The 16,114-nt window shown below is 42.7% G+C and overlaps 1 protein-coding gene across 4 annotated transcripts in view; it reads right to left on the bottom strand.

Moving 5' to 3' along the window:
• DNMBP (dynamin binding protein) overlaps window positions 1-16,114 on the bottom strand; it is a 483,425-nt gene that overhangs the window by 302,092 nt on the left and 165,219 nt on the right. For 2 of the 4 annotated variants that reach the window (XM_085606286.1, XM_085606291.1), the window contains one exon: window positions 2,236-2,316. The exons of the other annotated variants lie outside the window; for them this stretch is intronic. The gene's annotated coding sequence lies outside the window, so the exon portion shown is untranslated. The remainder of the gene's footprint in view (window positions 1-2,235; window positions 2,317-16,114) is intronic. 4 annotated transcript variants of the gene reach the window in all.

The raw sequence follows: 16,114 nt of genomic DNA, 5'->3' as shown, positions 1-16,114 counted from the left end.
CCCCCACCACAGAGCGCGTCTCGTGGCCGCGCGTCTTGCTTGCTTTGATTTAAGCTTCATTTCTTCACGCGCGTCCAATGCTTGTTTCATCTTGCATTGGGTAGTTCCCAGATAACCGGATACATGTGTGTGATGCATTTTTGATGGCACTGCGCATTCATACTGCGTGTGACCGTCTCGGTCTCCCTAGAAGTCCAGCATACCACTTACGATGTTATATGTGTAGAGGGGCGATGACAAGTCGATGGAAGGGTCTGAGAATGTTGTGACCACGTGTTTCACCAGGTGGTCCAGGTTAGCATCTCAGGAGTGAGTTACCGCCTATGGATTATCACAAGTAACATACATCTAAAGGAAAGGTCACATGAACAGTACGTCACAGACATCTTTCCCCTTCTCGTTGTTACATGGTGTTCACTGCGACTGGTCGCAGCATTAATCCATTCAGCTTTTGCGCAGTGCTCATGCGCTTCCTGCAGCACAGCAGTTGTGCTGCGGTGGACAAGATTTGCAACCTTGCCAGAGTGTTGTAGCTTCAGGCAATCCTGGACGACTTCCAACCAATTATGTATTCATGCAAGTAAGACAGAGCTGCTGATGGCTGCACCATGATCTTGTAATACAAACACTTGTTTTCTGGGCGCTGATCTGCGTCGTTAAAACGCTACACACTAATTCAGAGATTTGCAATATATTACACGTTTGACATGATAAATAGATGCCTGGATGGCAGCTCGGCGACCGTCCTGAAATTGTAAGCAATACTTCCCTAAAATGGACTGTCAGGCGAATTAGCAAGGCTTTTTTTCGGATATTTGTCTTTTTCATTTTCCTCATGTGCTGACAAGGGGGGAAATCACTCATTATGCAATATTACCTTTCTCCTTCATCCAGCTCTATCAGTTGTGTGTCCGCTAGTTTATTGATTTTCAGTCTTTGGTTTCTTTTATATTGCTTCCAGTTCTCTACATAAGCATCTGAACGTACTTACTGCCCTGCTTGCGTGTGTTTTTGACTGACCATAGCTTGTACAATCCAGTTTGCCAATGTATTCCATTTTATGTATCCCCTCTGTTACTGCTCTCCCATCTCACTGTGAATTAAGTACCCATCTTTGTGTCTATGCTGTTTGTCAGACTCTGCTTTCCCCTAGGCACTTACGCCTGTTCTGATGTGTGTAGCGTACAATTTTAGCCAAAAGTAGTATTTGTAATTAAATCAATGTCACAGTAATTTCTTTCACAATTAGCTCCAGTGTGTGGCTCGAACAGCATCACTCATAACTGATATAAACTTCATGCTACGGATTTCTCCTTTCAGCCCATTCAAGGATTCTTTGCCAATCAAAATTCTCTAAATACGGTAACATATTTAGATCTTAAAAAAATAGGATACTGTCAGAAATGTATTAGTTCTGTTTTTGAGCTCCCATAACAAAAAGGAATTAATGTATTTGCCCTTCTTCCAATGATGAGTACTTCCCCTTCCTGCGATTGGCTAGGTTCCCCACCTAGCAATTCTATGGAACTGTCTGGTTTTTTTCTAGTGGAATTGTCAATATTTAAACACCATTTTGATTTACATATGGTTAGCACTGTGACAGTGACTCATCCCCAACAACGTCATAATTAGGGCTCCCAGTTTTATGGTATTTTCTTTTGACATTTCCATCTGTAATTATCCATATTTATTTTTTACAATTTTTTTCTGTATTTATCCATTTTTATTTTGTGTTTTCTGTATAAATGAAGCTGCAATGGGTATTTTTCCACATATATTTGACTGATAAGTGTATACTAGCATTTGAATGTCCAAAAGGTTTCAGCAGTATACAGTGCAATAGCATTATCTGCAAACACTTGCATTGTAGAATAGCATAAATAACTGTAGATCTGCACTCAACTAAGCTTAATTAGGAAATATGTTGTCATTTTTCATCCCTCCTACTTCTCAATCTGAACACCTGCTGACCTGGCACTCATGATTGACAGTAGAAAAAAACATCCAAAGAAGCCCCATTTTCCGTATTTTTCAGAATTTAAAAATAAATACAGACAGGAAAATAAATAGTTTTCTGTCTATATTTATCTGTAAAATTCAGTAAAAACGGAAAACTGGGAGCCCTAATCATTCGTAATACAGCTTAAATATAATTTTACTAAATTAAGCTACATTCGAGGGAAACAAATTTCAGACATTTTCATGCATTTTAAAGTAAAGGCTTGGACCCCCTACCAAAGAAAAGAGATCACGTGGTCTTTGAGTCCTTCCAACCTTTTGAAATCAGATCTCCTCTCCCGGCTCCTTGAGTGGTACCTTTACACAATGCAAGGGAAGGCCACATTAGCAATCATCCTTCAGAAGGGATGGAGCTGAAAAGTTTAATTTAAGGTCTGGACTAACTGTGCAAACATGGATATTCACAAAACCCTCTGAGAACAGTGATTAGACATAGCCACAAAAAACAAGCATTGGCATAGCCAATAGGTCTCACCTTTTAGCTATGCAGCACAATATCCTTGGTGCAACAAGATCAACTGTTGCATGGCTAAACACTTATAAGGTCCCAAAGGCGAGACCTATTGGCTATGCCAATGCTTGTTTCGTATTTCCAACCAGCTACTATTTACTCTGGCTTTTTATGTAATCCTTTTCTTCTTTCAGTTTTTATCATGATCGCCTTACTATTACACGTGTCATTGGTTTCATCTTGTCTAGTAACACTTAATATAGGCAAATATCTACTATGTTACACGCCTAGTCACTTATAGGTGTCAGTAGCCTCGGCAGAGTGATTGCGGTGTATACTATCATTTTAATGCATCCCTCAGTGTTCTTCTTTGTTACACAGTAAATAAATGTCAGAGTCTCTATATAAATGGTCTTTAATTTATCCATTGGACATCTATGTGCTATCCTCCTAAGTCTCCTCGTAAACATTGGAATAAATCAGTCACATGGACCAAAGAGAACACATAAAAATAAAAGTAAGACCACCTCACCTGCTTACCAGAGGGCGCCGTAATCTTTGCAGAGTGTTCATAATACCATCGGTTTGACACATCCCTTTAGAGAGATCGTAATGTCCTTCTGCATTATATGGCAACGAATGTATAGAGTTCCCATAGAAATGTTTTTTTCTTTTATTTACCCGGAGGATATCTATGTGCTATCCTTCTAAAGATTTCCTGCAAGTCCAGGAATTTATCAGTTCTGGTGACTATAGAGAGTACTGTATTATGGGCCAGATGTACGACCATTTTATTTTGCGCATCGCAATTTGCGACTTATTGCGATAAGCAAATTGCGAGGCGAAAAATAAAATGTACAACAGTATGTTTACCACTGTTTGCGATTCCCAATGGGGTAGCAAATTGAGAGGCTCATTAATATTAATGAGCCTCTTGCAATTTGCGACCCCATTGGGAATGACAGGCCCTCCCAGGGATGGTGGCCTGCTGGGGTAAGCAGACCACCATGTCTGGGACTGCTTTTAAATAAAGCAGTTTTTTTTAAATGCAGCCCGTTTTCCTTAAAGGAAAACGGGATGCATTTTTTTTAAAAAACAAATATGAAAAGTTTTCGTTTCATTTTTTTAAGGGCAGGAAGTGGTTCCTGGGACCACTGCCTGCCCTTAAAAAAAAAATTCCATGCATTTGCAAAGGGCAAGAGGTCCCGTGGGGACCCCTTCCCATTTGCGAATGCATTATCACCTACTTGAAGTAGGTGGTAATTGAGAGTGTTACGGTTGCAAAACATTAGTACATGGTTTTGAGACTCGCTATTTGGAAGCGAACGCCCCTTCCAACTAGCGAATCGCAAAACCTATTTAGCGAGTCGCAAATAAATTGTGACTCGCTAAATAGGCTTTGTACATGGCCCATGATGTTTTTGCATGCGCAAACGGTTTGGCAAACCCATTTGTGCAAGCCAAAACAAGTCGTACATCTGGTCCCTTGAAAGTAAGATTATTATTTCACTTTTCTGGGTGAAGGATCTTATCTATGCAACTTTGTCATTCTTATAGTCAGTATATAATTGCAGTTCTACTCAATCCAATCATCTCTACTTAATTTCTGTCTGTATGATCACATGCGTCTGGTTGCTAATCATTATTATGTCCCTGGGCACATTTCGGTGTTCTTGTATTTAGGCATCCACATTGGCAGTGACAAACTGTGAATTATTTCTGTTCCATTTCCCATTTTATTATCTCTCATTAAATGTTCTATTTAATCTAACTAGGCACATGTGGTTACAGGTCACATACAGTGGGTACCAGTGGCTTTCCTGAAGAAGGCGCTTTTGCGCTGAAACGCGCATAGGTGAACTTGGAAGCATCATTCCAACTAACCACAACCAAGTACTTATGTTGTCAATGAGACTGCATCAATATCAATTAATGGCCAATGTTGATATTACTTGCATTGTATATATTGTTTTTGGCAAATATTGATCAAGTCTGCCCTTTGTGTGTATGTGTTTTGATTGAGGATACGAATGATGAATGAATGTAAAGCTATAGGCTGTTTTGTCCAATGATGATATATGTATGACATGTAAATGTTTTTACATCCACTATATATATTTTTTTGATATATTTATATAATAATAAAAAAAGAATATTCTTTTTTAATAAACTTTTCCTATCCTTTTCGTCACATACACTCTGTGCATAGTTTTATCATAATCATTCAAGAAGCTATTTTCATTGCGTTGATTGTGTATATTGTTAGAATGGATTCAAGAGTAACCCTAAGTTGTTCTACATTGATGTAGTGGGAATACCCTGCCACCATTCGGAGGACAGGTTTTGTTTTACTTTTCCTAAATGGAGTCATACAACCTCCTATACAATTAAGTGACATGCCAACAGGGGCTAAGACGGCTGGGGAACTGTCTACTACCAAGAGGAGCCACAGACTGGTGCTGCATCGATTCCGCATGATGGCAATGGGGGAAGGGGTGGTGGTTGAAGCCTTCTCCCACTAGAATCAGTGACCTCCTCCTGATTCTACCTCCATATTCGACTACATCTCAAAAGGGGCACTGCATGTCTTACATTTATAGTTCCTGTCTGAGGGAAAAGGCTTATCCATTCCTAGACACATCTAGGCTCCACTTCCTGGTGCTGAAAACCAACCTATCCAGTGGGGTATGATCATGTTTGCTGCATGCAGATCAGATGGCCCTCAGTGAACCTTTTATCTATGGTAGCATACAAGGCACAATCAAGCACCAAATGAACGCTCCTCAAATTAGTAGAGCAGTGGGTATGAAAGTCAAGATTCTGCAATGAGGAGTTGTGCAACTTGCATAACCCTCAACTACTCCACTGAATGATGAACAGAGAGTGAAAACTTACTTCAGGTGAAAAAAGAGGAACGGGACCCCAATAGGAAGCATCTGATGTAAGGGAATCAGTTTGGATCCTCAGAAGAGGCTGGGGAAAAGGAAACTGGCAAGAATGCACGTGGGGTAGTGAGACATTGCGGTGGAACACTCCTTACTTCATGCAGGAACGCAAGCTTTAAACTTATGGCTAAAGAATCCGTTTTTGGCCCTTCCACAAGGTGTCCCAGCACCCCCAATTTGAGAACAGCCAGAGTCACAAATACTGTATTCTACTTCTAATAGGATCCTACATTTGTCTCCTGTTTAGGTTCTAAAGAGGGCACAGTTTTCATAATGCTCGGTACTGTTCTCTGGAATAATCCACTTAGAATCTTAATGGAGCATATGTCACTCCAGGAAAGCCTTGATGTGCAGCTTTCTTGCCATGGGCCTATGCATGCACATACACGTGTAGTTGATTGGGGACGCTATTAACAGCTTTAATGGGATGGGTGGCTTCTTTCGCAAGCAAGTTATCAGAGACAGTGGTCCCCTTCAGAAATGAATACGAAAGTGTAGCCACAATGCTAGGATTGGGTCTAGATGTGTTCAATGCAAAAAAGATTACAAATGTATTAACAAGGATAAAAACACAATTGATACAGAAAACATGAAGTGAGCTGAACGTGACGGGGTAACTGGAAATCAGCAGATTTCCTTACCTCAGGCATGAAATAAAAAATGAATTAAAAGTAAGGATAAACAATCAATTAGTCACAATAATAAAGACATCTTATGCTCTGCATAAATTAATAATACAGATAGGAATCAAGATGTGGGTGTCGACGACGTTTCGATCCCCAACAAGAGTTATGGGATCATCATCAGGACTAAACGATCAAGAGATGCCTGAGAAGTTGCAGTGAATAGTAAGAGTAGCTACTGAGAAGGAAGGCCCAGTGCAGAGGGGGAAATGAGATGAAGCTGTGATCGCATTGAAGCAAGAGTGGTCACGAACCGACATGCACGGGCCCGTCCAAGATAGCTGGTGCGGCCGTGGCTGGGGTGCAGGAATGCCGGAGAGTTCCAGCGGGATAACACGGTCACGGAACCATGTAAACTGCAGTGGAACCGGAGTGATATGGTTGATTGGCCGCTGAATTAAGAAAACCTTCCATGAATTAACGGAGGTACGAAAAGGGGAACATCACAGGGGTCGTGGTGCGCCTGCGGCAATACGCAATTTGCTTCCGGATACAACCGGGGAGTATCAGGAATGGAAACAGTGGGGGTCTTCAGTATGCTCTTCGGGCACGGGGGTCAGGGGCCAAGAGATCCAGAAGTCTGCTTTCCGGGGAAGCAAGCTTCTTTCACAAGCAAAGCACATAGAATCCCCGATGGGTCATATGGGACTCTCCAAGTACTTCATTCAGCCTTCCATAAACCAATACAGCATATGCATTGAAATCAAATAAATTTTCGTTAAGCTACGAAATATGCAGCAGTATAAACCATATGCTAACTATGCACCCACAAGGAAAATTATTATTAGATTGCTCTACAGAGAAAAAACATGGGTTGTGGAGACCAATCATAATAAATTCCATTTCCTCGCTAGCGTTAGGGCTCAAGTAGGTCACCCTTGCTGCACATTGAGCAAGGCCCAAGCAAAAGGGTGGTGGTGGGACTGCTAGATGCCTTTTCTTTTTTTAAAGCATAGAGCGCCAGAAAGCCTGCTTTGCGCATTAAGACTAGGACTTATGGCCTTGAGGTATGGGCAGTGTAGACAGCCTGCTTGGCTGAGCTGTAGATCTTTGATTCTGCTGAAATACAGCTATTTTACTCAGTCGCGGCCGGCATGGCTCACAGGTAGTAGGGGGGGGGGGGGGGGGGGCGGCGAGTGGTCGCAAGGGAAGGGGGGGGTTAAATAATAAAAAAAATTTTTAAAAACATACCTACTTTCCCGGGTCCCGTGTCTTGGGTCTGCTCCTGCTTTCCTGCCTTCACAGGAACAGGAAGCATGCAGTCCCCCCCCACCCCCACAAGCCAACCACAACGCTGATATGGCAGCGTTATGATTGGTTGGGATGCCGACCACACAGCCGTCTATGGGAAGGCCATTTTCGCCGTGTAGGCTGCATGCAGCCTACATGGAGAAAAGGGAGAGTGGTTTGGTCGGCCAACCAAACAGTCAGGTCTGCAACATTGGGCAAGCCACTCCTCCCCTGCCCTCAAGCAGAAACTGCCCACCCGCCTGCCCCCAACCAAACCCTTCTGCTTTCTCGAAGTACGAGAAGCAGAAACATAAAATGGTATTTATAATACCATTTTATGTTTCTGCTTCTCGCACTACGAGAAAGCAGTGGGGCGACGCTCCTCCGCCCAGATGGAGGAGCCGCCTTTTTGTCAAGGCAGTAGTTATTAGGGAAGCAGGTGCACTTGAACTGGGGCCCAGGAGTCTAAAGGTCCTGCTGCATCACAATAATGAATGGCGTACCTTAAAAATGGGGCATGGGGGCTCATTTTCCTTGCTAGCATAACGGCAGAGGGCACCTTTGCTGCAAAACGTAGGGGGAAAATGCAGGAGCTCATTTAGTTTCGGATAGGGACAGACAGCCTGTTTCAAGATTGAAGTGATGGTCTGGCATTGTGTGGAAGAGGTGAAAAAACAGAAAAGGAGTTAGTCCGCATCGCAGGGCCGCAGCTATAATTAGTGCTGCAGTTGCACCGTAGCCAAGAGTGTAAATGAATCCTAGCACCCCTAGTAGTGTTTTGGGTCAATTCTGTTTGCGTTTGCTGCATTTGCTCATTTATAGGTCTTACATTGTGCGTGGATTATGAGCTACAGAAAACGGCCCCTGAAAGGATCTTATCATTCCCACCCCAGCAATCAGCCATGCCCCTCCTATTCCCCCGATTTTTGCCATAATGTTTCGGAGGGGGGCCCGACTTCAAAATATTTTACTTAGGGGGAGGCCAAGTGCAAAAAAGTTTGAAGACCTCTTCCTTAATGCCACTTTCAATATAAAGCTAACAGTGAGTCAGAGTCCACAATGTAAACACAAAGTGTTGATGTAAAAACACTGAAGGGGCCTCATGCTGAGGATAATTCCCAGATGATTCTGAAGTATGGTTTTAAACAACTCACACAAATCTAAAACCATCTCATAACACTAACCACTATCTGGCACATGCATCAACAATGCCATTTGCGATTCCTTAATAGCGAAAAATAAGGATTCGCTAATAAGGAATAGCAAAAGGCTATGCATGTAGAAATCGCTTGCAAAATAGCGATTTCTAAACATTCCTTAATTGCTACTCGCAAATTGCGAGTCGCAATTAAGGAATACCTCCCCATTGATTCCTATGGGCCTAGAGGCCCATAGGAATGAATGGGAAGACTTTCTCAATTTGCTAATCTCAATTAGAGAATCGCAAATTGCTCATGCTATTTCAAGGGTGCCAGGGCGTCAAAAAGACACCCTGTTGCACCCCTGAAATCTGCATATAAATACATCTTGCACACACACATGCCCCAAGGGCATGTGTGTGTGTAATATGGAACTTTGAAAATTGCACTTTAGTGCATTTTTCAAAGTTTTTGCAAATTACCATGAAGTTCAACTTCATGGTAATTTGCTCCCCCTATTAGCGAAATCGCTAATTTTTAAACTTTCATGCATTGCATTTAAGGAATCTCAATTTGGGATTCCTTAAATGCAATAGCAATTAAAGGAATCGCAATTTAGAGATTCCTTAAATTGCGATTTTTGCATTTGGGATGATGCATCCCAAATGCAAAAATCCCAGTCGCAAAGGGGCAGATTCTGAGAATCTGCCCGTTTGCGACTGGCTTTTGCTTTGATGCATGTGGGCCTAGGTCCCTTCCAGTTCTTTTAAAAATAAGAAAAGTGAAGAAAGGGCCCTGGCTCCGCTTCCTTCCATTCCCGCAGGTGGAGATGCTCCCCAGCCAGGATCAGGATGTGCGTACAATGGGAGGAAGGAAGGGAGGGGTGCATTTAGCACAAGAGTTTCCCAAGTGAATATGGTGATTAAGGACACCACTTAAGGATAAACTGAGATGTCGGTCTGTGCGGTAGATTTAGTTTGGATTTCAATATTTACCCACTGCATACATCCCAAAGCAACTTTTAGTGCAGTCTGTTCATAGCATAGCTGTCCAAACATGTATAAAATGTAAATGTAGCAAAAGTAAATTGTGTAAATATATTTCACATGTGAACATAATGTTCACAGGGGATCTGGTAATTAACACTAGTTATTGGCACTCACTTCTCTCGTGGGAGTGAGGGAAGGGTGTATTTAGGAGCTTTAGAGACCATCGCTAGCAATAATAATAGTCTCCAAGATCAACTATGAAACCATCCGAATAATGTGCCCAGCAGGGTAGTTTATTCCCTCCCTTCCACCAGACCCTGTTCCTCCTTCCCCTCCTCTGCTCAATGCCGGTGTTTCCAATATGTTGTGTCTTGAAATATATTTGAAAAGCAATCAGTTAGCATTAGTAACAGAACCTGCCTGCCTAGCGCCCTTTAAACAATACAAAGATTAACAAGCATTTGCAATGCAATAGGTCTCGCATTTGCGAGAGTTTAAGCTATTGGCATTGGAAATGGCAATGCCTTTTATTTATGTTTTAAAAACCAACACGTAAATAAAAGGCATTGTTATTTACAATGCCAACAGCTCAAACCTCGCAATTGCAATTTATTTTCTAAACAGTTAACATTCTACGAATATCACATTTACCCAACATTATAATATCGTTTTTGAATCCTTGATCAGTGTGTACCTTATGTATAGAACACAAAATTGTGTACACAGTGACTTTAAAGGGGGCTGTGCACAGCCTCCGTATTAACGCTTTTCAAAGATGAACAAGCCGGCTCACCCGTGCTCTCCACACCGAGTGATCGCGGGGCAGGGCAGAGCTGGGCATACATGCGCCTGTAAGCTGAGCACACGTGAGCATGCGCGTTCCTCCGGCCCGTGTAAGGACAGGGTGACTGATTGCAGTGAGTGCCCGAGGTCAGCAGTCACAAATGGCAGAAAGACGCGTCCATAAGACTGCGCCTCATAGACGTGTCTCGTAGGCAATCTTCAGAAACGGACTATTAATCAGTTTAAACCATAAATCTATCAAAATCTATGTCAGAAAGGTCTGAATAGGTCAGCTTCTTCAATGCTGTATTTTTTTGCTCAATCTTCCGGCTGTCGGTGGACACCTTTGTATAGGGTGGGACGAGGCTCGTATTTATTAAAACATTCACGCAGTGGCTGTCAAGCTTACCCCAACCGAACATAGGCACACTTTACCTTTTTATAGGACGTATTCTTTGAAGGAGAAAACGTTCGTTTAAGGGATGCGCCAAAGAAACCTGCACGGTTGTAAGATGCTGAACTGAACTGGAAACGTACAGCGCGTCTGGCATTTTATATAATACATATCAGTACCGCGAATTGTGAAGCCAAACCACCCATGTGCTCCTCTGCAATAAAGTTATCATGTTAACCACTATAATGGGGCCTTTGCGCAAAGCATTTATCTCGAGGCTTCATGTAAGCAGAGCTATCCTGTGATGCCTCAGTTTTGGGAATGCTCAACTCCTCGATGCTATAATTGTTAAATAAAACAATAATATAAACATAGGGGAGAATATGCATTCGTGACAAATGGTAAAACGTGACGCTTACGTTTTATAACGACACATAAGCAAAATTGCTCAGTCATCTTCTATGGAAAGATGTAAGCGAAGTCACTGTTGCAGCGGCATGGTCAGTCTCTTCAAGTTGGCCACATGGCAGAAATTAACACAGATGGCACAAGTACTCCTATTCTGCTAAGATAACTTTATTTTTGGGAAATTGATGTGCAAATAAAAAGTCATCTTACCATCTACTCTCTCTTAACTTCTATTTTTAAAAAAGCCTTCCTTTTGGCTAGACGATGTGCACGGTGAAAGGAAACATGGCGCAGAATTAGCCGTTACCCACCCATTCCAGAATAGTGGTTGCGGCGGCCCTGCTGTAGAGGACAACAACACCGAGGATAAGTGGGAGGGGCTAGAGCATGGAACATTAAGCAAGCAGGAAGTTGTAAAGCATTTAAACTCACGGCAAAGAAAAAGAGCTGAGAAGGATCACATTAAACATTTTCCACTGTACGCATCAATCAGGTATTGCAGTACCTCCAGGAATGGTGCACTTCCTCAACCGGTCAAAAACAAAGTTGTTCAAAGAAAGAATACGAAGTAGCGCTTCACTAGCAAACTCTGTATAGTAGAGCTAATTCTTGTGGGACTGACTGTCTGGGGGAAAAACACGTACCTGCTAGACGATGTGCACGGCGAACGGTGAAAGGAAACATGGCGCAGAATTAGCCGTTACCCACCCATTCCAGAATAGTGGTTGCGGTGGCCCTGCTGTAGAGGACGACAACACCGAGGATAAGTGGGAGGGGCTGAAAAGTAAGTTTCAGATTTTGGAACTTTCATTAAGTAAAGAGGGCTCTTAAACTAAAACGAACTGAGTAAAGTCATATGTAACGGGCAGCCCTCCTGGGAGGTTACAAAAGTAAACAAGTGGAAGTGATCGCGTTTGCGATCAAACAACAAAGCGGCGAAAGTGAAAGTAATCAGGGCTGGGTGAGAAGGGAGGGGGAATGCAAGGGTCAAAGAGGCAGGGAGAGCGACGTAAAGCCATATGGCTGCTTTGCGCGCGTGCACGCCTCGTGCACTGTAGCTCTATGCCGGGGAAGCACTTTCAAAAATCCACTTACAAAATGTCTCAAAGAGACAGCTTTCGCTGTCTCAGCGAGACCTAAAAATGGACAGATCTAGTTACCTAATTACTATGGCTGCTAATAATCAGCCACACATTAAATGTCCAGAAGTGTAAACGACATGGTTTAATGGAAAAGAGTAAAATTAAACGTCAATGTTGCATCACCGTAAAGGGAAGTAAGCCATCCACCCTGTTCTAGTGACTGGCCCTGCCCATCCTCCTCCTCCTTACACACTTCCACCATCTACTGCCCTTTACGCCTGCACCTTCTATAGGTCTCCTAACTGCCCTCTACCCAACTCTTACATCATGCTGCAATTTGGAAGTAGGTGTCTTTTCCCTAACCAGATGCCTCAAACGTACTTCACTCCTGCGAGGTCGGCGCTGCACATCGGTTGTACATTAACAACCACTACAGTGGTACACCAAGTCCACCAATGGCTCTACTGCAGATAACAATCACAAGTTAAAACAAACTTCCAGGAAAAGTATTTACAAGAGCTTTGGTGGCCATACTATTACAACCCTCACCCTCCTCTCATTTCCATTTAATGTCTTGGTTTTGTGTACACCTAGTTTTATGTATTGTTACCAATAGCACAAGATTCACAGACCATAACATCCTACCTTTTTGGTGGTTCGTGGGGCACAAGCTAAAAGGCATGTTAGTCCCTTATTTTGCAAACCACAGACACTATGGACCTATGAATGCTTGTGAGCCGTTCCTTTGTGCTGCCAGGGTGTAGCGATCACCCATAACACAAGGCTTCGTTACACACCCATGCCAGGTTTTCGCCACTTTCACAGTTTGTGCCCCAAAGACTACGATTCCCAGCAGGCCATGGGGCGCATCTCCACGCCTGCAATACATAAGCTCCGCCGCCAGGAGGGTAAGGTGCTTGACAACAAGAAGCATATCAGGATTGTAATGGCGGATGGTGCTCCCCGTCGGAATTCAGCTAGAAGCATTGCCGCATATAGTCCAGTGTCGGGCCGTGTCCCGTCTCCTTAGAGAACCTCGAGGAAGAAGTATCCGAGTCCCATCTCCTCACAGGAAGCGTGAGCGAACCTTCGAAAACCGGAGTCAGGTACCGCGGAGAATTGCTCCGTAACATTTCCCCTGCTTCTCCGAGTTCCTTCCCCGTGTTTGCAGCGTTCTGTGGCTTTTCGTGCCTTCCGTGTACAAACATTGAGTGCAGGAGGAACGAGAAGTCCCGTTCGTATTTCCCCGTGTGCGCTGTGATAGAGTGCATATTTCGAGACTGTTATTTCATTTCCTAGAGTTAGAAAGGGCCAGATAGAATCATTTAGTATTCACGCGCATACTAGCAGCAAGACTTTGGACCGAAGTTTGATTTATGAGGAGTTTGGCATGAAGTGGTTTCTATCCGGCTGCCATTGTACTCCGTTCTAGATACCCTTGTGTTGGTTCTTTAACACCGCGATTTCATTTGTTCTGTTTTCCCTTCCTGTACAGTTTGTCTTGACCCGGGACTGAGTGAGACGACATCACTGTCCCCGCTCGACGAACAAAGGCTATTTCGGGAATCCTTGCGGTGTCAAGGACCGTCGCCATTTCAGCTCAGCCAGAAACAAGCATAGGATTGCACCCCTTCCTTAAGTTTCCCCTTCCCTGCATCCCCCAGATAGCGTCTCTCGCAGGAGGGTTTTCTATTCCTCTGTTGGGGGCGCTGTTCAAGGGAGTCAGGGAACAATTCATCGTCCCTGCTGGAGCCCTGGAAATAAGGTTAGTGGCGTTATCTGTAATACCGTGTGCTGCTGACAACCTGACAATCCTGACACAGGGTCATATGCCTGCTTCAGGAGAAGACAAACCCTTGAGGCTGTTCCTTTTGCACAAATCCCCTGTGTGAATTAGGTCGAATGCACTTTAGACTGCAGCTTGCAGCTGAGCTCCAGACTACACTTTTATTGCAAATATTGTTCTTGGTTTTTAAACTTGCTGTGAAGGAACTGTGAAAACTGCTAATAGATTTCATGTCATTGTCCATGCCCTGCCAGGAAGAGAACAGACAATCAGAAAAGGATTGCTGAACAGAAAAACGTCTACAAACGAAGATTTTTATTGTTAAATTTTACATATTGGTGGACTTCTAGAATACGCAGGGCCATTCAAGATCACTACAGAGTGTAAATCACCTTTGTCCTAAAATACCAATCAGAAAGTGAACTGCCTGCAAGCGTCACCTACATCATGAAAGCAAAAGGCTATCAAACACAAACCACAAGCAGCAATCGTTCACAGTCCACCGAGGCTGGAAAGGGAGCGTGTTCTACTGCGAAGTGCATAATACAGCACGGCATGCACCGCCATACTAAAGGAGGGGACGTTTTAAGGAAATAGCTACTCTGAGGGAACTCGGAGCAAATATTTTCAACAGATGTAACTCACGAGGGGCTTGTCCACATATACCACACTGGATCAAACACAATGTTAAAATGATTATAATGTGCACTGACAATCAGTGAAGACTTACTCAAAACTGGTGGAACATTATGTCATGTTATCAAGCCGTACTTAAATATTACTGCACTGTTGAGATCTTATCAGAGTGAAATTGTTGGTTATCGGCTTTTAGACCTCTCTCTATGGGTGGAGGTGCCATAATCCAGAAACAACACAATCACTGGATTCCACATGGAGGGCTGTGCTCAGTTCCAAGTAAGATGTTTGCTTATCAAGATGATTCAGAAGAAGGTGGCAGAGCTTCGCCACCGTATGTATTTGGGCGGCTCCCAGCAAACCGTGTTCCATCAACACTGACCGTACATTTTCCACCACAAAGGATGGGATGGTTTGAGCTTCTGCCCCTTGAACACAAGCCAGGGAAAAGTGACGGCTAAAGCAAGTGAAATTGCAGGAGCTGAAAGCATAATTTTAATGAGATTTCAAAGACGTGAACATTACGATCATTTACAGAAGGCCTCTAAAAACAGTATTGAATTTTAGTTGCCACAAACAATCAATAAAACCTTGTAAACTTAGCACAGAATCATCTTTCTTTTCTCATTTTTGACACAAAGTAACAAAATAAGTAATGAAATGAAATACACCCAGAGTATTTACTGTTATCAAAGGCAAAAGGCAGATAAAGGATTCACATCAAATCTCAGAGGACAAAAATGCATAATTTGCTGATTGTGAAACTCAATTTTGTTGTATATTAATTGAGGTGTTGAGGCAGATTGTACCACGTGAATAAGACCTCTTGCAAAACCAAAAAATCCACTAGCATGAAGGAAAATCAAACATTAAGAACAATGACCAACATCTTCCACGAGTTGCACCAAGTGTGCAGGAGGCTATGAACAACTCCTTCTCTAAGATGGCTGAAATTACATTTGGATCCCAAATGAATTTCAGAAATAAGGGTTTAACTAATTACTACATAATGAAGTTTGCCTAATGCTATTCTATTAAGTTTATGTTTAATAGCTTATTTTATGTTGTTGCTCCCAATTCATTTATGGTATTGTAGCTCACATTTTCTATATGTGAGACCATGAGTAATAAACGTCTGGAGATACAGGAATTGCTCTTACAACTGATTGCCAACATTCAATATAATCAACATTCAGCAACCTCCGATGGCACGAGATATGTGTTGGTTACGTGAGCTCCTATGTTTCTATTCTGAGAGATGTAAGGAAAACAACCACTTGTCAACAAGAGGTTGTTTTCCTTACTTGTGTTCTTTCCCCTCCTCTTGAACCTAAAAGCAACTAGGGGAACTCTTTCTTCCACATATATCTATTCTGAGAGATGTACTTTGTTTAAGGCAGATTCTTCATTAACAAATCACTGGGGGACTAGAAGGAAGTATTGGTGAAGTATGAATACCTCAAAGTTCTTTTTCAGAAAACACCACTTTGTAATATTGATCATCTTGCACTTTCCCTTTTCATGGATAATTACTAATTCTGTTAATAACTTCGAAGACCTCTGCAAAAC

This window comes from Triturus cristatus, chromosome 1_2 (assembly GCF_964204655.1).
Source record: "Triturus cristatus chromosome 1_2, aTriCri1.1, whole genome shotgun sequence".
NCBI classification, from domain to species: Eukaryota; Metazoa; Chordata; class Amphibia; order Caudata; family Salamandridae; genus Triturus; species Triturus cristatus.
Note: the sequence above shows the minus strand (reverse complement) of the source record. Positions and strands in the feature narration are given on the sequence as shown.